The sequence below is a fragment of the Pipistrellus kuhlii genome, unplaced genomic scaffold, assembly GCF_014108245.1.
Source record: "Pipistrellus kuhlii isolate mPipKuh1 unplaced genomic scaffold, mPipKuh1.p scaffold_m20_p_26, whole genome shotgun sequence".
Lineage (NCBI taxonomy): Eukaryota > Metazoa > Chordata > Mammalia > Chiroptera > Vespertilionidae > Pipistrellus > Pipistrellus kuhlii.
Genome location: NW_023425525.1, coordinates 7,499,086 through 7,521,133, shown reverse-complemented (window position 1 = coordinate 7,521,133; position 22,048 = coordinate 7,499,086). Strand labels below are relative to the sequence as shown.

The 22,048-nt window shown below is 45.3% G+C and overlaps 2 long non-coding RNA genes across 2 annotated transcripts; one reads left to right on the top strand and one right to left on the bottom strand.

Moving 5' to 3' along the window:
• Positions 1 to 4,856: 4,856 nt before the first annotated feature.
• Positions 4,857 to 21,801, top strand: LOC118727804. Its single transcript, XR_004990671.2, has 4 exons — positions 4,857 to 4,867; positions 12,181 to 12,185; positions 18,612 to 18,617; positions 21,065 to 21,801. It is a non-coding gene; the product is annotated as an uncharacterized LOC118727804 (long non-coding RNA).
• On the bottom strand, positions 11,364 to 21,071 carry LOC123653023. Its single transcript, XR_006742653.1, has 4 exons — positions 20,893 to 21,071; positions 20,202 to 20,206; positions 18,287 to 18,292; positions 11,364 to 11,374 (listed from the first exon to the last, which is right to left on the bottom strand). It is a non-coding gene; the product is annotated as an uncharacterized LOC123653023 (long non-coding RNA).
• Positions 21,802 to 22,048: the final 247 nt, after the last annotated feature.

Below are 22,048 nucleotides of genomic sequence, written 5' to 3'. Positions count from 1 at the left end.
CGAGTGAGGTTCTGTGGTGTTTCATTACAAAATTAACTTTCAGGAAGTGCCGTGGATGAGGGAGAATTGCATCTTTTAACTGAAAAGGTGGAAATAATGGACTCTGAGGCACTGATTCGGATACATATGGATAAATGGGATGTTGGGAACTTGAATAGGAACTTTTAATTTCTCCTAAGAGTATGTTAAAAGCACGATAAATGAATAGAGCTGTAACAACATCTTGTTCTGTAAATGATAGAGTTTCTTCAGCTCACAAGTATGAAGGTGTTTGGAGAATATTATTTGGATAAGAGTAGCTGAATTATCACCCCAAAGAAACCGGTGAAATTATAACACTGGTGGGAAAGATTCTGGAATGTAGAAAGTCTTAGCATGAACGGTATCTTGGAATTCCTTGAAACAGAAATCTCTAACACCAAACTAACGATGTACCAATTGATGATAAGCACAGGATCTTAGAGCTCAGACTGAATCTTTGCCTTTCCTTTTTCCCCCTCTTTAATTTGTTGGTTCATTTGAAGTGTACACGTTCACCAGCCGACCAGCCACATTACTTACGAGCCATTTTTAACTTGGGTTGTAAATTCTGTACATCTGTTAGGCAAATAAACAATGACCTAATTTTGTATAATTGTTGAAATACCAAAACAATTTGAGATAATCTGGCATCAAAACATATGTACTTATAAATAGAATACATTAGTAATTTTCCAACTAACATATCACATCTGGGCCCATCTTTCCTATTTACGCAGCATGTTCTCAGATCTTTGAAATTCTACAGCGTGTTTAGTTTAAATTCTACATATTTACCCTCTCCTATTACCCATCTATGCTTGGGCTCTCCAGAGAACTAAATTTAAAAAGTCAGAGCTTGTTCTTGCTGCAGATATTTTATTGGGTTCTTTTAATATTTCATTTTGTGTCTTATTTCATTCAGGTTTTGATCTTTCTTTGGGTTCTTTTTATATACATATTTCATTGTGCCCATCGACTACAAATCATCAAGTCAAATATTCTGATCAAAAGCAACTTTAATTATTCCAGGGGGGAAAAAAATACACACTGGAGTGGGACGGAGTATGCAAACACGTTTACAAAGAGCCCCATCAGCAAGTTGAAACAGTTGTATTTGGTCCCACAAATATGTGGTGGAAAGGGTGCCAGCTGTGCCTGGGAGACCTGGGAGTTAGCTCCAGGTATGTCATACATGCACGGATGTTTTTGGATAAGGCCTTTGCTGTAGTAGCCTCCCAGAGTCTCAGAGAAGGTAGATTGCTGGGGTTCGCATGCCATTGTAATAGGACCTATTTTAAAAGGATGCCACGACATGATATAGTCAATCTTCATTTCATGGATTTCATATGCGTATTCACCTATTCGCTGAAATGTATTTGTAAAACCCAAATCAATACTTGGGTCATCCAGAAACATGTGTAGAATGACAAAAAACTTGGAGTCATCCATGTGCATGTTGTCAGCTGAGGTCAAGTGAGGTCACACTCTGCCTTCTCATGGCAGCTCTCCTACTGGGAACAGAGCCTTTTTTTTTTTTTTTTTTTTTTTTTTTTTGTACACTTAGTGCCACATTTTTCACATTTTTGCTTTTTGCTGGTGACTTTGCTGTTTAAAAGGCTCCTAAGCATAGAGCTGAATTTAAGTGGCCTTAAAATTTGTACTAACATGAATATGCTTTCATTTAGAAGGAAGGGAGGAAAGTAAGGATGAAGGGAGAGATGGAAGGAGGGACGGAAGGAGGAAAAAAGGGAGACAGGGAGGGAGACACAAAAGATGTGCAAAGAATAGAGTGTCTTCTTTAAAATATATTTTTATATATTTCAGAGAGAGAAGGGAAAGGGAGAGAGAAACCTCAATGGAGAGAGACAATCTTTAATCTCCTGCCTCCTGCATACCCTACACTAGGGATTGAGCCCACACCATGGACATGTGCCCTGACCAGGAATGGAATCGAACCATGACCTCCTGGTTCACAGCTCAATGCTCAACTGCTGAGACATGCCTGTTGGGCCAGAATAGTGTGTCTTTAGGAAGAAAATAAGACACTAATAGCAATAAGGGAGGAGGGATTGGGTGTTATAGGCATGGGTAGAAAGTAGACTTTATTTTCAAAGTCTATTTTGATTTTCACACAGTTTTGTGTTTATATTTTATACAACTATATGTGTACATATACACGTGTAACAAAATGAAATCTGGCCCCAGAATCTCAGAGGAAACTGCCCTTTGGCTCATTGTGTGTGGAAGCAGAGCACTGAGGACAGGCCCTGAGGGACCGTCTGCTTGGCAGAATGCCCGAAAGAGAATGCTTGGGCCCCTGAGCAGCCAGGCAGTAGAGGTGAGGATGCCAGAAGTTTGAGAAAAGGAGGGGTTAGAGGAGGTAAGGGAGGGAGAGTCTGACCACATGTTGGCTGTGACCAGAGACATTTAGAATTCTGTGGAATCTGGAATTAGAAGCAAGGTCAGCACAACTCCACTATGCAGTAAGCAGGGCAGCAAGCTGAGTGCTGTTTCTGCGTTGTGCTGAGGCCAGGCCCATGTTGCTGACTTGACCTTGGGGTTGCAATTGCAAAGAGGCAAAAAAAGGGCTCCTATTGCAATGGGCTGTCTGCTGGGAGGCCCATGGGAAAGGTCTAGAAGGCTCAGCCTTGACCTCTGAGAGGCTGCTCCCACACGGTGAAACCAGCCTTCCCTCAGGGTTCATTCCAGGTGTAAACACCTGATTCTGTGAAGTCAGAGGTAATAACATCAGCTACCCTTTTAAAGTCCCTAAAACGGGCCACAATCCACCAAACATCACCAGGTAGATGGTTTCCCCATTTCATAGCTGAGGTCATGGAATTTCATAGATACAGAGACTCCCCTGGGCTTCCACAGCCAATGCCAGAGCCAGTTCCCGTGCAAAACCAGGTGCCTCTCCTCAAACCTCACGCTCTTCCCACAGAGGAAAGAAAGCTGCCTCTGACCCTAAAGCTCTCTCTCACCTGATGACACCGATGGGTCAGTATCAGTGAACTCCTCCCCACCCTCCCAACCCCGGGGCTTGGGTGTGCACTATCATGAAAAATGTGCTTCATTTTGAAAGTTGTGTAGACCAGATTCTTAGAAATTTCTAGACCCAGTATCTGCCCCACCCTAGAGGAGCTCATTTAGACTGAAAGTGTGACTTTCTGGAAAAATACCCCGAGAGCTTTCATTTAATTATCTATTGATGTGAAGCTCTAAAGTTGTCTTCTCTCATGCCACCCAAAACCTGATCCACAAGGCCAGAAACCAAGAACTGAGGTCCGTTGACCAACAGTTTGGCGTGCCCCCAATTTACTTTGGAAAATCTGGCATTCTCTTTCTTCATGGGAATGGCAGGACCCCTACCTACTGGTACTGCTGATGACATGTGGGCCATGGCGGTGTCGGTCTCTCTGCCAGGTAAGCCTCTGGTTCTAAGCTCAGAAACTAGTTCCTGCTCCATAATGAGCCTCTAGGGGCTGACTGCAGGCTGGCCAGGCTGGCTGCAGAGATGACAGGAGGCTGGTTCCACTCCAGCCTCACGGGAAGTGTGTGCCCTGGGATGAAATGCAGCTCCCAGCACAGATGTGCTTACGTTTTCCTGCACACTGTAATGGTCACTGCTGTAATCGTTGTGAAGATCTAAAAAACATTCAGCAAGCCAACCTGAAAGGGATGGATTTTGTTGCCCCAAAGACACCGAAACCAAGGAATTGAAAGCAGGCTGTGATGGTTTATATCCGCATGATCCCAAGGAAAGACATCTGCTCAATCATTTTAAAGGGAATTTTGGCAAGTTCAGGAGTATGATGTGGGGCCTTCTGCATTTCCCCCAGGCTCCGTGCGCTGAGAGGCCTGGCCTCTGGCTGCTGTTCAAATGGATTTCACAGGGAAATGCATTGTATACAGCCAGGTCTTTTGGGTAAATCTCAGTCGCTTTCTTAAATCTTTAATTTGCCAATTGTACATTGCAAAAATTAAGTGAACCTTCCCACCCACCCTGCCCTCAACCCCACACCATACCCAGTGGTAACCACTGATAACTCATGCCAGGCTAAGGGAGGGTGGGTTACCTTGAACTCAGCACCACCGACTGCACTCAATGGAGAGAGACAATTACCCTCCCCACAGAATGGTCTTTTAGAGAAGGCTAAGGATGCAGAGGTTTGCGCTCTCCGCTTCTCACTCCACACAAATCCCTACGTGCCCAACAGAGATGCCTTCAAATAAAAAGGAGATCAGATCTAGAGATGAGAGAGGAGCGGGGAAACTTGGAAAAGAACCAAAGGCGGGAAACAGAGATGGGTTCCTGAATAACCCACTGGAGGGCAGCGCATGGTGCACACCCCGAACAGGGTGGTGGATGCCAGGTGCCCACCCCAGAGTGTGTGTGGACTTCAGGGGCTCATCCCAGACAGGGTGGTAGATTTCAGGTGTCTACCCTCCTCTCCAGCTCCAGCCGCAGATGCAACCACAGCCTTGAAGTCCCAGGTGCCAAAGGTCTTCACAATAAAATATCTGGTGAACGGTTCCTCCCCCTGTGCCCGAAGCCACTCAGTGAAAAAACACACTGGGAGTAGAGAGCAGGTGATATTGAGCTGCTTTCTCTGGGGACAGAAGTTCAACATCAGGAAGACAGCTTGGGAGGTGGGAACATTGTCCATGAAAAGTTGCTGCTTTCCCATGTGTACTGTGTTGAATGGATTCTGGCCTCTTACTAAATTCCTAAAAAACAAAATCCCAAATGAATGGCCTTAACCGAAGGTAAGGAAGAGAAGTTACTAGCAGAAACCAGAGAGAATGATAAAATCAGATATGCCTCACACGAGATATATATAATGTAAAGGCTATTTCTTCTTACATCTGTCTGGACAGATTTCAGAAAACCACCATCAAAGGGTTCTGTATTTATTGGAGAGAAAACTTGAGGTTGCATGGGTCTGCTCTTTTGTTCCTTGGGAACTGACTCTTTTCATGTTCCCTAGGAACTGAGTCTTTTCATGTTCTCCAGTGCAGCTGTTTCAAATTGTGTCCACTCCCAAACTCCAATAGGACACAGTGACTGCTCCCCTTAATCTCAGCAAGTGGCCTTGTTTCCTCCTTACTGAGACAAAGCCATCTGACACTAGACTCCTTGGTTTTCCTCCTGCACACCAATACACGGAGGCAGCGTCGTTACCCATATTTCTTCCTGTCACGGGAAGGTTATGACCTCTCGTCTGAGCCTCCTGCCCACAGCTCCAACCTTGCTGGTGGAAATTCAAATTCATCATGGCTACACTGAGCACCTTTCCCCCAAACCAGCCGCTTCTCTTGGTTTTCCCTTGCCTGCTGAGAGCACCCCATTCTCGCCATCCTCCTCTTTCTCTTGCCCTTATCATCATCATCATCCAGGGGTCAAATCCTGTTTGTTCTGCTTCAGCAAGATCTTTTGCGTCTCTCTCCATTCCCTTCCTATTTCCAGACAGTGCATGGCCTATGGAAACTCCTCCCCGCTTCCAGCCTTCCCATCACCAATCCCAAGCCCATTAGTCCATGCTAGACAATGTTGCTATTTCATTTTCTAATACACAATCTAAACTACTCACTTCAGAAGCACTGGCTGCCACGTTAACGTCTAAACACACTGGCTTCGAAGGCTTGTCACAAACTGGGGGACTTCTTTTCCCACTGCTCAATCTATTCAGTCATGGAGATGATTTTCCCTGAGGCATATACCATCTCTATTTTCTCTTTGCTCCTGCCTCTCTTTCCATCCATCTCACTTGATGAAATGAAAGACGGCCCAGCCTTACCAGGCCCATTCAAAATGCAAGATGCCATAAGCCTTCCTCTTTCAAGGTTTATCTTTCTCTCTCGCCCCTGCCTCAATAGAATCCCTAGCTTCTCTGCCTTTTCTGTTTCGCTTCTGCTCTCCTCCAACCCTGTTCTTCCCTTGGGCGCTGGCTTTCAGAAAAGAAAAACAGCACACATTTCTGCCTTGTATCAGAGTTACGTGAAGTTTTCCTTCTTTGTTCCCTATCTGAGCAGGTAGCTGACCCCCCATCACTTGCGTCTGGGAGGTAAGTGAGAGGATGAGAAGCAGAAGGAGTCTGGCTTTTCTTTTCTGAGAGCCGGAGCCCCGGGGAAGAACAGGGTTGGAGGAGAGCTTTCTTAGTGGCTTGGGAAAATAGGACAGAAACACCCGTTTGGAGGGAGATCAAGTTCTTCAGGTTCTGCTTCCTGGCAGGGGCCTGTAGGGGTAAGACCCCAGAGAGGAAGACCTCTGGTATGGAGCACCTGGGAGCTGAGGCCCTGGTTACTGACATCCCAGCCTCGCCCAGAAGCAACAGATGGCCACCAGGAATGAAGGGACAGGGGGGCAGACACAACGGGATGGGCTGATTAGCAGAGGACCTTCTCCAAAGCCCCTGTCACTGCGTAAGATCCTTGGAACCTTGACCCAGCCCTCTGGCCAGGCTGGGGTGGGGGATGGAGAGCAGAGCATAACTGAGATGACATTTCCCATTGGCCCAGGAGGGTGGGGTTAAAAATAAAACAACTGTAGAAAATAGACTCTATATTTTGTATAATCTGAACTTGTGGATTGATATTCATTCTTGAAATGATGGGAAGTGAGCTTGATGGAAGGTGCTCAGGGAAGGCCTTTCAGAAGGCTGATCTCTGAGCAGAGTCTGGGGAAAAACTCGCCTGCTCTTGAGAGACTCCAGGACCCGCAGGCCTACCCAGGGCTCAGACCCAGAGAACAGAATGAAAGCTCACCATCTGACCGGGAAGGAGGGGCCGGTGATGAATGAGCCAAGGGAGGCAGAATCCCAAGGGAAAGCCTGGGGACCAGTTCTGCTTCGCTTCCTCACAGGGTAACACACACACAATACGCGCTCAGACAGTATTTCTGGAATAAAGGATGGGGCAGACCTGGATATTTACGCTACCCTGAGAAGTAAGAGTGAACATGTACAAATACGAGTGTTTCAAACACAGGGTGACCCAGAAGCCAAGGTGGCCCACAGATAGAACCCATTCTAAACTTTTCATACAAACCCATCCAGCCCTTTATGATTGGCAGATTCTCCCCCCCCACACACACACACACACCGCATTGAGACAATGCCATGTTCTTTTATGCACTTTTTAACATCCTCCTGGATTCCCTGAGACGCTCTGTACCTCTAACTGGTTTCAGCAAAGTGGTCACAAGGCAATCGGTGCCTTCACGGACCACAGGAGGTGCCCAGCAAGACACCAAACCCTGTAGGTGGAGACAGAGGAATAGCCCACTAACCCAGATGCCCCCGCTGGCCCCTGGCTCCAGGATGCCAATGTCCATCCTCTAACACAGGGAGAGGCCCTTGTCTCAGTAACAGAATGGTGCCTCTGACATTCTCCCCTCTCCAGGCGGGCCTGAGGTGCAGGGACACTTCCCAGAGAGGCCTTGCTTTCAGCTCCTCCTCACTCTCCCTCTGGGTGGAGGACTCGGTTTGATTCCACATCTGCAGCGTGTCAGAAAGGAGCCAGGCCATTTTTAACAACGAAACAGCGAAGCGCACAACTTCACGTTAGAAAATATAAAACACGTTTATTTTCAACGTCCAGGATTATAAACTCTTCAACTATGAAAATAAATACGGACCTGGGTTTTTAAAGAAACCAGAAATGACTTCATAGACATCAGATCGGGCAGCCTCTGCCCTCCCATCTGCTTCAGGGATGGCAGACGGCTCTTTCTATCGATAGAAGAGTCTGCGCTGAGGTGTCTGCTTAAACACCCCCCCCCCTCATCGCCCCCCGCAAGAAGTAGAAGGGCGTGTTCATGGCCAAAAGGGAAGGCCCCTCCATAAGTGTTTTCGGAGCAAATGCAGGTTTTCTAAGTGAACGAACCTTGTTATCACCTGATGAGGTTTGGGGCTGGTTGTTGAAGCTGCTTTTGCCCACAGATTTATTCAAGATCTGCGTTACTGAAAGGAAGACAAACCTAAGGCAGAAAAAGTGAATGAGAAATTGAAGGGGAGAAATAAGCAGGGCCAGATGGAGAGGGGAGGCCAGGTGCCCCGGGGGGGGGGGGTTGTGTCTGTGGACAGAAGCAGTGCCCCTGGGCCAGCACCGTCCAGACCCTCCCATCACTGGCCACGCAGAGGAATCGCTCCTTTCTTCCTCTCTCCCTTCCTGCCGCTTCTCTTCTGTCCTTCCCCTCTCTCCCTGCGGCACTGGGGACTTTCTAGTTGGAACTTTTCCTGATGAGAAGGCCTGGGGTGATGGGGCTGGGTACCAAGAAGGCAGACCGGTTGGATAAAATGGAGCAGAGCCTGTAGGCCGGTAGGCACGGTGTCTCCTCCCTCTCCCCACACTCTGCATTTTATGAAAGGGCTCCGTTCAGGAGACAGTAAATGGTGCACCGGCCGCCTGGCAGGCTGTCCCGCAGTCGCTTCCCGGTGGCCCGTTGGAGGATTTGAGCTTCACCAGACCTGCGCATGTGCTCCTAACTCCCTCCGTGGCTGCCAGTGCCAACAGATGCAGCCTCTGGCAGCAAGGCTGGCTTCTAATTGCTAATATCCTCCCCCTGTAGCACTCAGCCTGCCAGAGTCACTCACAGCGCGAGGTCTGACTCTTCCCCAGAAAGAGGATATTTTTTCCTGCTTGGTAAGATGGTTTCCGGAAAACAACCCTCTCCGAGGGGCAAATACACGGGAGAGTTCTCATCCCCCTCAGCATCACCTGAGGGATGCAGGGTCTTGGTGCTGCAGGGAGAAAGGCAATGGCAGGAATTCCTTGTGGAGTCTTCTTTTACTCACGCTTTTATCGCATTTACTGTGACTTCGCCCAGTGAGGGAAGGACAGTAGCTTGCTCATCAGATCAACACTTGGTTAATGTCTCCATTCATCCCCCAGCCCTTCGGAGGAGCTCCGGGAGCTGCGTGCAGACAGGGTCCTTGGTCTGCGGTGTTCAGCCTCGTATCCGCAGCTCCTCCTCGAGTACCCGGCACTTCCCAAGTGTTCGTTAATGCTTATCCTGGAACGAAGTGGGATATTTTCTAATGGCAACCGAGAGTCTGGCCATCTGTTGTAGTGACTGATGCAAAACAGAATTGCCTATCGCAGAGCTAAAGAGGAAAAATTTGACCCAGTTTCACTCAGGAGCAGGGAGACTCTTAAAATAGATTTTTATCTAGCTTGCTTTCAGTGTGCACACTGCCACTAGAGATTTCGAAAGGCAACTCCTTCTTCCATTCCAGACACATACTGCATTTCATTTCGGGCCGTGGCCAAGCCTGCCAGCAACTACAAACAGATTGTTCCCCTGCGCTGTGCTGAGAAGAGGATTCCAGACCCCAGCCAAAGGGATGTACTTCTAATTAGAGAGGCTGCAAAGAAATGCTCTCCGTTCTCTTCATTTGGGGGTAAGCAAAGCAGAAGTGCATGTATAATTCTAAAACCTACTCCATATTGTTTTATTTTTCATCATTTTCAGCTACTTGATCCAGTGGCTGAGGATTTGAGAAAATATAAAATTTCAACCTCTGCTTTTCATAGCTAGAAAAAGCTGAGCTCATAGAACTCCAGCAGCTGTTGGCCAAATCCCAGAGGAAGCGTGCAGTGATTCTTGAGTGACTTTTTTTTTTTTTAAGTCTCTTATTCATAATGAAATTATAAATTAAAATCCAGACTGCTGTACAGGCTTTTCCCAGAGAGGCAGTCTGTTTCCGAAAGTGCTGACAGCGAACGAGACGGCCTGCGCTTCCCCCCACTCTGACCGGGCGGGGATGAAAGAGGAAGACGGAGACCTTAGACGGAAAGTCCGATGGAGACCTAAGAGGTCTGGGTTTTCCTTAAACCCAAGCACAGGGACTATGCACCAGCAAAGAGGGAAGACCAATTTGTGACCCTGTCAGACCTGGAGCTTCTCCTAGCCCTGTGTCTGCTTCACAACAGACGAGTGGAATTCCAGGGACGGAAGAGCATAGCAATAACCTCCCAAGTGCCATGGAGAAGGTGGACTTCCCGTGTTCATCCCAATTCCATCCTTTTAAATGCAATGACCAGCCTGGCCAGTGTGGCTCCGTGGTTGAGTGCTGACCTATGGACCAGGACGTCATGGTTCGATTCCCCATCGGGGCACATGCCCGGGTTGTGGGCTCCATTGCCAGTGGGGGGCATGCAGGAGGCAGCTGATCAATGATTCTCATCATCAATGTTTCTCTCTCTCCCTCTCCCTTCCTCTCTGTAATTAATAAAAAAATATACTTAAAATAAATAAATAAATAAATAAATAAATAAATAAATAAAAGCAATTACCATAAAGTGTGTGTATGATCCAGCTGAGGACTGAACCAGTGCCTGTGGCTATCTAGAAAATGAGCAAATCAATGCATCATTTACCTTGGGTCACTGCTGCTTAACGTATTAAATGTTCAGTGTAAATTAGTGAGTTAATTGTAGTAAAAGTGATCATAAATGTTAAGTGTGATTATTCCTGAAATACAAAAAAAAATTCCTTTTCATGCCTTCTCGTTTTTTTCAAGTATTTGTAAGTATAATCCATGCATAGCTTCTAGGATTCAGCCCCACAAACAGGAAATGTGGTTGGCTAGCACTGATGCTTCTGAAGGTTAACCGCATTTGGCTGTTGATGTCTTACCAGCATCCACTTGGTTTTTAGAAATAGATTTTGTTAATTGGCTGGCAATGAGGTTGACAATGAGCGTGGCTACAAAAAGCAGCTTTGTTTTTGGCTCTTATTTAGAACTGTCATAACTTCACAGCTTGGATTGGATGAGGGGGTTGTGCCTTAAAGAGATTATGTTGAAGATTATAGACATGGAACCCTCGTGGACCACGGCTGGATAGTTGCTTTAAGGAAGCAGCCCGTTGCCTGCTGGCCAAGATGCTGGGGAATGCTTGCAGATTCCTGTCACAGCCTAAGTTGCCGTGAAAGTGTAGAGCACTACAGAAAAATTCTCTTAAGGAAAATGGGGTTGGCATAGCAACTGTAAACAAGACCCTACCTTTCCCATTTTAGAAAGTTCAAACAAGTCTAGGGGCTGGAAGCAGATGCCGGAATGGTCTGAATGCCTAAAAGATGAGAAGATAGCAAAAGTGCTGTTTAATTAATTAAAGAAGATAAAATCCAAAAACAGAATTGTAGGGTGGTGGTAGGAGAGAGACAGCCAGGCCTTCATTCTTCAGCCCAGCGGAAGAAGACTATCAGATGGCTGAGATAGGGATGGAGGCAGCCTCTCACGGCCAAGGCCATTGTGCTGGTCCGGGCAGCTAGCCAACCCCAAGGTGGACCAAGGTGACTAACTGCACAGGCTGAACAAGAGCACTGCCCGCAAGTCATTTAAAATAGCTCATATTTTGTTTCATTTTAAAATTTATTTTCAATGACAGTTTGCATGCAATATCATTTTGTGTTAGTTTTGAGTGTACAGCATAGCAGTTAGACACCACACATCATTATTATTACAATATTAATTTACATCTCCTTGACTATTTTGTAACTGCCAACCTGTACTTCTCAATCCCTTCACCTTTTTCACCCAATTGGCCAACCCCACTCCCTTCTGGCAACCAGTAGATTGTCTAACCACTATGCTGTACATCTGAAATAATACAAAATAATATTGCATATAAACTATAATTGAAAAAAATATATAATAGTAATAAAATAATGTATAACATTAAAATATTTTATAATTAAGGAAACTTTTTTTACTTTTTTTTTTTTTTTAGGAAGCATTACCTCCATGAAAGGTATTTGGAAAAAGGCCAATAATAAAAGTAACTAAACCTCAATTTGTGCCACTACCCTATGTGGCAGTATGAGCTGTGTCATCGGCTCCTTTAAGAGAAAGCCCAAGGCCCATGAACTTGAAAAAACATAGGTTCTTCTCAGTCTGCCAGGCAGTGATGGATTCAGATAATCATGGAGAAGAGCGGTCCCACTAGCCAGCCCCCTACACACCACGCTTACACATTCATACGGTGACCTCATATCAAGCCTTAAGGAGCTTGCAATTCATTTGCAAGATATAAGGCCAGCAGGTGGGAGGGCAATATTTTAGAAAACCTATTAAGCAATAAATAACTAGCTGCAGATGGACACGCTCTGGATTCCAGAGTCTAGTTTAATCCCATTTCAGCATTGCACAAGAGTTTTGGTGGGTGCAATTCCCAACTAGGGAAGATACAAGTGTTGCCAAAAGTATGTGTTGACAATACTTTCCTAAAATGGAAGTATCATTATTGCTCTTACTGACAAAAAATAAAAAAAATAAAAAACATTGAGAGCAACTTAAATCTCCATTATCCGGGTCTTATATAAACATGATGCATTCCTTTTTTAAAAAACTAGAGAATGAGGAAGCTCGTTTTATATGAATATGGAGAGATCTCTCTATCACACAGTGTCCAAGTAGGAGAGTCAGAAACACTCTATATATTTCAAGCAGAGAATAATGCAATGTAGGGGCCTAGTGAAAAACTGCTGGAAGTCACTGAGGGACACAAGGAGGTGGAGGCTCTTACCTAAAGGCTGGGAAGCTGGCCTGACCCTCCCTGCTGGTGCCTGTAGCAAGAGCAGCCAAGCCCAGCTGCAGTCCCTGTGCTGCCTGTAGCCAGGAAATGGTCAGTCTCCTCCTCCCATATTCTATCCTACTACTTGTGCCTCCCATTGAAGAATCTACCATGAAATCGGCTGGATGATTGAGTCTAGGAAGGGGGATGGAGGGAGTCTAGAAAGATGGATTTGGTCCTAACAGCCAAGAGAAACAATCGGGTCCATCCAATCTTTCACCATTCAGATCTAATGATACATTCCACTGTACCCATCCATCAGCATCCTCCTCCCACTAACAATGCAACTATAATCCTCACACAGAGGAATGCAGGCTCAAAAGTGGGGAACACAGTGGGGCCACTCTGAGGAAGCTTTCTCAGCCATTGTGTTCACCTCTGGATGATGTCAATTCCTCTTCCCTCTTTTTATCTTTTAATTCTACTTTCAGTTGCATTGAGCATTCGATATTATTACCGTATTTTTTGGACCATAAGACGCACTTTTTTCCCCCCAGAAGTGGGGGGAAAATGTCCCTGCGTCTTATGGTCCAAATATAGCCTACACATATACTTTAAAAAAAAAGTTTTTACTTGCCCGGCTCTGTGTGGTCTCTGTGTGCTTGCCCAGCTCTAAAATGGTCCTAAATGCTGCTGTTTACTTTACAGGGTTGATTACATGTGTTTATGACTGTGATGTTGGGTTTTAATGCACATAAAATATTTTAGGACACTATTTGTTTCAGAATCTTGTTTTCTTCATTTCCCTTCTCTAAAAACTGGTGCGTCTTATGGTCCGGAGCGTCTTATGGTCCGAAAAATACGGTATGTATTAGTTTCAGGTGTACAGCATAGTGGTTAGATTAATTATATACTTTTACAAAGAGGTCCCCCCTTTTATTTCCAGTACCCACCTGGTACCATACATAGTCATTACAATGTTATTCTCTGTAATTCCTCTTCTCTTTCAGTTGCCACTGAACCTTGGATATTCTGTAATCTGAAGGCTAAATTGTAAAGTTAACCGCCAACCACACATAACAAGCAAAGAAGAAAATATGCACAGCTACTAAAGTTCTTGTTTTCACAACCAGTACCAAAACCTAGTTCACTGATAATGATAACATTTGAACAATAATTAAAAATTAGTTTCTTCCTGTGTCCATTCTATGTTCCATTTGCCTTTAGCCAAAGTCTCGGTGGTTTGGGGTTCTTTCCTGAGAGGATGACTTAAACCTTCATTTCTGACTATTTCAATGACTTTTTTTTTCCCCCATAATGGAGCCAGTTCAACATATAAACTTGCTATCAGGAGGTTGGCTGGTGCCCCTGGGAATGATGCCATACCAGGGAGTGACAGCTGGCTGGTCTCTGCTGTCAGCAAATTAGGTATTCAGCAATGACAGTAGCCAGATCAGCCCTGGTGAGGGGAAATCCCTATTTCTAAGTCCTATGCCTAGCTTCTATCCATTCCATAATGGTCACACTCTGCATGAGCCTACTGAGCAAGCCTGTGGGGGCCTGAAGAGGGGTGACTGATATTCATTGAATGGCTCTTCCTTTCCAATCAATTATTGAGTCCTTCATCAGTGGGTGCCCTATGGGAAGCAATCACATAGTACAATGCCCATACAAAGTGGTCCATCTGCAAACCTATTCTTTAAACTCCCTTGTCACCAATATGCCAGTCAATCCACTAGCTACCCATGAATTGATATAAATCCCTCTGCCTCTGGCCATCTATCCACCTAGACAAAGTGGACAACTATTCATTGGTCAGCCTTGAACTTCCCTTACTTCCACATTCCTGATTTGGACTGCAATGTTTCAGTAATCCATATCAACCTGGTGCCTTCCAGTGATAAAGGACCATCTGTAAACTTGGCCCAAATTATATTTTCCTCTGGTCAACTGTCAATCCCCAAAGGCCATAGGTGTAGGTTTAGGTAGAATTAAAATGCAGCTCCTGGAGGTGCTATGGGAGTCAGAGCCTCCTGCTCATGAAACTTACTTGTGTATGGAGGACCTACACAACCCTACTCTTGCATACACTGTTTACCCTGGATGATAGACTGCTACTGTGTATGCCCAACCTGTATTATGTTGAGGAGCACAAGGGACTTGGTTGGAAAGTTGTCAGGAGGACATTCTGAGAAAAGGGAAGTGTGTGGAAGGCCACCTGCTCTGTTTATCGGAATTCCAACTCAGGGAAGACTTAGGGGATGTTGAAAGTGGTGCCCCTAATTATTCCTTGACCTTTGCAAACAAGTCTGTGCATGTGCTGACCCCTGGATGTTTATTGGAATCTCTATGCTTACTCCCTGGATGCCTTTGCCTAGAGGACAATGTAAACACATGTGTCCTCCCAAGATTACTCACCCTGCTGACTGTATCTAAAATATAAATTTTATCTCAAACTGCTATTACAATAAAAGACTAACAAGGCAGGCAATGGAGGCTGCCTGGTCCCTTTGGCCAGGCCATCCCTTAGCCCTCTCTTTCATAGTGAAACTGTGTTGGAGTAATTTGTTCATCCGTCATTCAGGGGCTGCTGGTCAGCTCCGGCAGTATTAGTCATCTATTGCTGCTTAACAAATTATCCCCAAACTTAGCAAATAGCAATTGTCATCTTATGTGGTTTCTGAGAGTCAGAAATCTGGGAACAGCTTAGATGGAAGGATCTGGCTCAGGGTCTCTCACAAGGTTGTAGTTGTGCCCAGGTTTCGTGATCCCCAAAGACTACCAGGGAGTCGAGTCCGATGCAATTGCAGAAAACCTGTATTTCGGACTAGCCCAAGCTCGGTCCCACTTACACCGACAGACAATGGCATGGCGGGAAAGAGAAAGAATTTAACATATCAATGGGTTTTATAGGGGTGGTGATGTCACTTCTTTGGCTGACCCTGATTGGTTGGGTTAGGGCTAAGGTCCAGTTTCACAAAATAGAGTTGGGAGTTGCCCCACAGTACAAAATGTAGTCGGGAGTTGGCCCCGCCCTGCCTTCTCACAGTCAAGCTGTCAGCCAGTGCTTGACTCACCCTGAGGCTTAAGTAGACATGCTGCAGACCAGTGGTCCTCAAATGGGAACAATTTTCCCTCCCTCCCTGAGGATATTTGGCAACATCTGTAGAGATGTCAGCTGTCACAATTAGAGCGGAGTGTTGCTGCTGGAATCTAGCCGTAGAAGCCAGGGATGCTGCTCAACAGCCTACAGTTCTTGGGATAACCTCCCACATCGAATCATTATTTGTCCCCAGAATGAAAACAGTGCCAAGGTTGAGAAATCCTGCTAGCGAGCCTTCTTTTGTTCTGGTCCTCACACAAAACTGACTGCCTTGTGGATGACTCAAAACAGTGCTATGAAAAATACACTCAAAAGAGTCTATGTTATCCCCCAAATCAAGAGATGGTCAAAAACATTGTAGCTCACTCTTAGTGAGAGGTGGGACCAAGTAGAGCCAATTTCCTTTCACTTTCAAAAGGAAATGCCAGTATTTTCCCAGACTACTGGACCCCTGGAATCTTTATTGAGGTAGGTGGCCTTTGATTTTTCTTGGGGTTTCTCTCCCACCCTCTGGCATACATATGTCTTGTTAGGCATTTCCTATGCACCATGTCAATAACATAGCATACCAGCATAATGTTCTGAAGAATATCAAGATGATCAAGACCTTGTCAGAGAGCAGAAGAGTCAACATAGGCCTGAGGTTAAGACAAGTGACTGTGTTTTGCGATCCTTCTAGTTGAAAGAAAACTCCATCTGGCGATCTTTCCTAATTTGGTATTGAGGGGGGGAAAAGCATCTGCCAGATCAATAGCTGCATACAAAGTGCCTGGAGCTCTGTTGTGTCATCCTCTAAAGAGACTACATCTGGTCCAATACCTGAATAATTTTACAAGACTCTGCAGTCATTCACCAATAACTGTCTTCCTCTGCACATGCCAAACATGAACAAAGGCAGACATGGTAGAATAACCCCTGAATTCTGCAAGAGTTAGATGGTAATGAGAATCTCCACAATTCCCCCAGGGCTAAGGTATTACTTTCAGTTTGTTCTCCCACAGGAAGAGGGGATTCAGGAAGTTACTGTGTGGCTCTGTCTACCATAATACAGCTACTACAGGGGTTAGGGAATTAATAGGGGGCGTGTGGGGGTGTTCTTCTAGTTGTTGAGGATGACCTATGACAACTCCATTTAAGAATGGGAAAATAACACACAGTGTTATTGGACCCCATGAGACAGCCAGGAGCCAACTTTCATTTATCACCTAATTTCCACAAATGACATCCTTCCCCCATTCAGGTGGTCCGAGGGAATTTGGGTCTTGAGAGATTAGCAAGGACTCAGAATCAATGTCCATAATCTCCGAAAAATCTAGACCCCCTTTCCTCCGTGCACAGACACTCTGGTGACTGGCTGCAGATCTTTCGGGGAAGACTTAAAGGGAGATTTGTGCCAGACACTTGCAGCAAATGTTGTAGGGTTCTCTCATCTAAGGTTGGTCGTCTCAAACCTTAGCATACATGGATTCAGCTGAATTCCTTGCTAAAACTAAGAGTCTCTGTGCCCCGTAGAGCTGGGGGGGGGGGGGGGGGCTGAAAATTTGCATTTCCAACAAATTCTCAGGCGATGGTGCTGCTGTTACTCTCTGGACAGTTTGAGAATCTGATCTGAGGATTTCCATGTCTTTGAACTGATTCAGATCTGAGACTTGGGTGACAGGCTAGCTATCACCATCCCTGGAACAAAGGTTTCTGTTCACTAGACCTAGGGATTTACAATTACATAAAGCAAGTAATTTTTAGCAGACTGCCCATCTATTTTGGTGCCAGGGCCACCATGAGTCATTGGCCAATACCCAAGATCCGATGTGCTAAAATATTCCGCTTGCTGCTCCCGGCACTCTGCCCATCACAGTCACTGCATCCACCGTGCTCCTCCTGGCCGGGAAGGGCTGCCACTTGGCTCTGCCCCTCCAGGAGCCTGTCATCTGCTGGAATCAAGAAGCCTATTTTAATGAAGGTGTCTTTTCTTTCATCAGTGGGTCCCTGAAGAACTCTCAGATGAGAGACTTAACTTGAAACATCTGCCAGGTCTGCAGGGGGCTGACCACAACAATATCAATCAGGAAAGACCTTCCCATGTTTCTGACTACTCTGTCTCCCCAGATCCCCATCCTGGAGGGACAGAAATTGTGGGCAGCATGACAAGGTAATACTAGTAGACTCACTCAGTGGGCAAAGAGAGAAGCTGATCGCAACCTTACCCCTGTTTCAAGCTTCTCACCTGCTTTGAAGACTAGAAGGAGTCTTAGCTGCAAAGCAATGCTTTGGTTATTACCTGCATTTTAATTACTGAAATCAGAGTGTGTGTTGTGATTAGAGGTCCATTTATAATAGTTAAGAGTGACCAGAGAAAACGAGTGGCAGCCTGAGTTTCCGTCCAGGTGATGGTGAAGAAATTTCCATGGAGTGGATTCTAAAAAATACCGGGAACTGCAAAGCAGGGTGCTTTATCATTGAATTCTAAACCCTGCATGTTCAACGGATATGGCAAATGATGTAGAAACATACAGAGATGGTCACATGGCCATAGAGAAGGTGAAAGCGAGCAGAAAGAGAATGTGGGGGAGCCAGCTAGTATTGTAAAAAATATGAATCATGCTCTGTGAATCGTGATTGTCTTATTCTGATTAAAGAAGGCACGTCTAACTGGCTGGAGCTGGCCTGGAGTTGCAGCCCTTCCTCCCCATTTGGAGCTGCCTGTTATCATGGAAAGGTTAACAAAGGTTAGAGAAATCAGAATCGCCAGCCCTTTGAAGATCTCCAGCCCTCCTTTGCACACCTGCAGGCCTTTGCAAATCTCCAGCCTGCTTACCGGTTGGTTTTGGCACTCCATTTGGCTATTTCCCCATGTAACCCCAACCCTTGCATATCCTTAAGCCCTTTGAAGACCCCTAGTTCTTTGGCATTATCTGTAAATTGCCCCTTTGCTGTATAAGCAGCCGGCTTGTGGGAGGCTGCAGAGCAGATTTTTGTGGCTGACCTGTTGCTTTCCCATGCTGCCGGCAATACTGGAATAAATGCTCATATATGATTCAACCTGTCTCTGCTTACTTAGCTCGAGTAGTGACAGGCAGCACGGACCCATTGTTTGTCCACTTACACAGAAAGGGGATGAAACAAGGTGATCCCAGACACAGCCCCAGCTTCCCAACTTCCCAAAGGACCACAGGGACAGGCAGCTCTGGAAGGTACTATCCTGAGCAGTGAGGGCTCTGACCTGGCCTAGAAGCTCCCTTGTGGGCTCTCATACCCTCCTGGCTTCCCCTCACAGCAGATTGTTCCAGAGACTCTACTAACGTGCCCATTACCCTCAGAGCGTGCCAAACAACCCAGGGTGCTCCCGGGTGTCCATGAGAAGACCGGGAGAAATGCACGGTAATTTCATGGAGTATCCTTCAGGAGGCTTAGTCTTTAGATCTGGCCGAGGTGCATTCTTTAGTTCCAAGTATCTTTAAGAGGTAATAACCACTTTTTTCCAACCTACAAAATAAAATAGCCAACAACAACAAACAAAGCTAAAAGCATTCACGTGTGAGGCATATCAACTGCATTTTGGAAATTAAATGGGAATGCATAGGGGGCTGCAGGTGTGTCCTTAACCCATCCGTTAGCGCTCTACCAACAGACATATCTGCTCCTGCCCACAGCGAGGGCCAGTGCTGTGGCTGAGACCTTTGATCTTGAATCCCACTCCAGCATATGGCGCTGCTAAGCGTAATCAAAGTGCAAATCTTTATAGAAAATTACAGAGACTTTGAAAGGAGGATGAAGGCTTCCTTCCTCTAATTTCCTTCCCTGCCAGGTTCCTGGTCTTAAGTGAAAAACATTTGGACTTTTGATTAAATCTGTAAGCACTTTGAGGGCATTTACACTGTATATAGTCAGTTATTGGACTGTCTGAGATTATTTCCATGACTGTGATTGACAGACTGTTTCTTGCCAGGACAGAGCCATAGTCTCCAATGGCATGGGTATGAAATTGCCTCCCTACACAGGGACATTAGACAAAGGAGACAACTTCAGCTCAGGGGGTGAGGTGACAAGGTGGGGGAGGGTGGCTGACACATGTACATGCAGGTTTTGATAATGTCATGAAAAATTTACAGGATGAGTTGCTAATCCTTAAAGTTGAAACTCATCAAAAGAGGTGCCCCCTACAAACATTTTCAAACTATTAATTATAAACTGAGATCAAGTTGTGAGAAAAACATTGATTTTTTTAAAGAATTAAATTCCTTTCAGATTTATCCACTGAAGAGAGTGGAGACAATTTTTTTCTTTTTTAATTTCTTTATTGATTAAGGTGTTACATATGTGTCCTTATTCCCACATTACCCCCATCCCTCCCTCATGCCCTCACCCCCCTGTTGTCGGTGTCCATTGGTTAGGCTTATATGTATGATACAAGTCCTTTGGTTGATCTCTCCCCTTTACCCCCACCCTCCCCTACCTTCCCTCTGTGGTTTGATGGGCTGATCGATGTTTCTCTGTCTCTGGATCTGTTTTTGTTCATCAGTTTATGTTATTCATTCCATTCCTAAATGAGTGAGATGACAATTTCTGAACTAGAAATTAAAATCGAAACTCGTGTTTTATCCGATTGGTCATCTTTGCCCTCTTACTAAGGGTCTGTTGGTAAGCTGGAGGAACTACGATGCACCTCTGTCCAGGAAAACAGGTCCCGGGCAAGTTTGCAACTTGGGAAAACTTTGTCCCAGGAAGGCTTTGTGTGTTGTATCTCATGGTTACTGAGGATGGTACCCAAGCCTTGAGCAAACTGTCTATGGCGTCTTCAAACTACGGCCGGCGGGCCACATGGGGCCCGCAGAGGAGTCTAATCCGGCCCGCCAGGTTTTTTGGGCAGTGAGCGCAGCCGAGGTGTTACAGTAGGAATTAGTAGTTCATATAGTCCGGCCCTCCAGCTCTCTGAGGGACCGTGATCTGGCCCCCACTTTAAAAAGTTTGAGGACGCATGGATACTAATGTAGTCATTAGGAAAAAGGAGAGAGATATCTGAAGAATCATTTAAAAAGTTAAATCCAGTACAGGTGAGGCCACTCTCAGCTGGTGGGCACTGGCACACCTGGGCTAGTTGTTCATGGCCTCTTCCATCCCGACCAGGAAGTGCTAAACCTGTTCTCACTGTACCAGTTGATGAATATTGTGAACATCACCCTGAACTGGCCTCATTAGTTGTACATAGAGATGAGTGTCAACAGGGGATAGTTTTATGAAGTTTAAGTTACGGGCTATGCTTGGTTTCAAAATGTTCAATCTTGTTTGAAATCTTTTAGGTGTAAACTAAGAGCTTTAGTTAAGCTACATTTTGTATTATCCAAGTGCACTTTCCAGTACACTTACCTTGTTACGACTTATCTCCTCTTGCAGGTTTATGTTTATCAGGGTTTAATAGAATAGATAATGTTTTTGCTTGAGGAGGGTGACGGGCGGTGTGTGCGTGCCTCATGGCCTTATTCAATTAAGCACTCTATTCTTAATTTACTGCTAAATCCTCCTTTGACTAGGATTTCACACTAATTTTCGTAATAATTATCCTCGGTCATGGGGAAATGTAGCCCATTGCTTTCCAATCCATGGGCTACACCTTGACCTAACGTTTTTATGTTAATATTTATGCTTACTGTGGTTCCTTTATTAGGGTTTGCTGAAGATGGCGGTATATAGGCTGATTTGGCAAGGATTGGTAAGGTATATCGGGGTTTATCGATTATAGAACAGGCTCCTCTAGAGGGATATAAGGCACCGCCAAGTCCTTTGAGTTTCTAGCTTTTGCTGGTAGTACTCTGGCGAATAATTTTGTTAATAATTTTTTATGTTTAGGGCTAAGCATAGTGGGGTATCTAATCCCAGTTTGGGTCTTAGCTATCGTGTAGTCAGAATTTTTAAAGTTACTTTCGTTGAGTATCTTACAGTAACTAAGGCTTTTTACAGCCTAGTTAGGGCTTGACTTTATTAGTAGGTTATACTCTAAAACACACTCTACGCCGATTGTCTATTAGTTTGGCCTAATCGTATGACCGCGGTGGCTGGCACGAGATTTACCAGTCCTTAGAAATATAACTTAGTCAGACTTTCATCTATTGCTTAATTTTTATCACTGCTGTTTCCCGTGGGGGTGTGGCTGAGCAAGGTGTTGTGAGCTACTTTTAGTGTGCTTGATACCAGCTCCTTTTACCAATAGTTGGTTAAAGGGCATTCTCACAGGAGCGGGGATTCTTGCATGTGTAAGTTTATTGATAACTAATAGAAAGGCCAGGACCAAGCCTTTGTGTTCATGGAGTATCTGTGAATACTCATCTAAGCATTTTCAGTGCTTTGCTTTATGTATTAAGCTACATTAACTCTTAGACTAGAATTATGACTAGTCTATATTGTACTTAA